This window comes from Manduca sexta, unplaced genomic scaffold (genome assembly GCF_014839805.1).
Source record: "Manduca sexta isolate Smith_Timp_Sample1 unplaced genomic scaffold, JHU_Msex_v1.0 HiC_scaffold_2651, whole genome shotgun sequence".
NCBI lineage: Eukaryota > Metazoa > Arthropoda > Insecta > Lepidoptera > Sphingidae > Manduca > Manduca sexta.
Window position 1 is genome coordinate 12,701 of NW_023593637.1, and position 1,468 is coordinate 14,168.

A 1,468-nucleotide genomic window follows, 5' to 3' on the forward strand; every position below is an offset into this window, starting at 1 on the left:
TTCTGAATTCTAGACTATATATTTTTATAATTCTATATTCATTCATACTCATTCAGACTGCCTCAGCGTCGTGTATTAGGTACGATGCTACCGCAATTACTATTTGAATTATTCTATTCAATACCTACCCGTAGTCTGAAATTTGTGCTCGATATGGCGATAGGCTCACCCCTTATCACATCATGGGACGGAATACACACGGCGGAAAATAACTGCACTTAGGGAACAAATGGCGTGAGTGCATGTTCGCATGTTTCATGTGTGACATTCATTCATTCTTAAATTGTCGCCTGTGCCTCTAGCTACGTAAAAGTGGTATAAAATTACTTGCTTGGTTAATTAAGCTTAATTAGATCAGTGAATCAATTTCAATATCCAGGATATCATGTCAGTTGTATTCACGTTGTATTACAATAAAACTTAGTATGCAACCAAAACTGTATTACACGCATCTGTATAGTATATAGTAAATTTGCTAATGACTAACGTGGCGCCGTGGCTTAGTTGGTTAAAGCGCCTGTCTAGTAAACAGGAGATCGGGGGTTCGAATCCCCCCGGGGCCTCTAGCGAAATAGTATGAAAGCTAAATTTTTATTTCAATTAGTGATAATATTCAAACATTTTCTATCCTAATGCCAAATTTTATCCAAATTCCTTCAGAAGTTTCTACTTGTAACTCTTAACAAACATCGTCAATATTTGCATTTTAGTAAGAAGCAAATTATTTATTTATTTACACTTTGTAAAGTACAAGTTAATTTAAATTTTAATGCAATATTTAATTTATTTTATAGTATCTATTTATGTATTTTATAGCACCTACTGGTTCGGCTGTTGTCACAATATTTTATTATTACATTCCTTATCTTTTCAAGATTGCATTATAGCGATTATATAATGTGGCGCCTCTTTCAAAGCGCTATTAGCTATTCTTAAGATTATTTATTATTATTATTTATTTATTAAATGTAATGTATACATTCAACTTAAGTATATTTTAGAGTAAAAATAGCGTACCTTAATATTATATCGATCCATACATTTATTATCATCGTTAGAGTTTCCAAATTAAAAACCTTATTAACTTTGTTATAAAACCGTGTTCACCGTGTTCAACTGAATTGAACTGTCATCCATTCAAACTGATTTTATTATGGTGACAATATTGATGCTTGTAGTTGTGTACGTCATTGTTCTGAGGTGTACAGAGTGCGCTCATAATATAAAAACGAGTCTAAGTGTAAACTGCAAACCTGGATGTGAATAAAAAATATTAGTCAAATAAATAAAATTATTTGTTGTTCAAATGAATAAATAAGTTATAACAGTGACTTTTTGGTTGCCATTTTAGTTCAGATGTTGAACAAATTGTTTCTATGGACGTCCGTTTCTATACAATATACGTCAATGGTTATAGCGATGATTAAAAGCTTAAATATAGTAGCTGATACAATCATACATTTTGAAT

General features: G+C 31.4%; 1 non-coding gene across 1 annotated transcript; it reads left to right on the forward strand.

The window, feature by feature from the left end:
- Nucleotides 1-489: 489 nt before the first annotated feature.
- On the forward strand, nt 490-563 carry Trnat-agu. Its single transcript has one exon. It is a non-coding gene; the product is annotated as a tRNA-Thr (tRNA).
- The last annotated feature ends 905 nt before the right edge of the window (nt 564-1,468 follow it).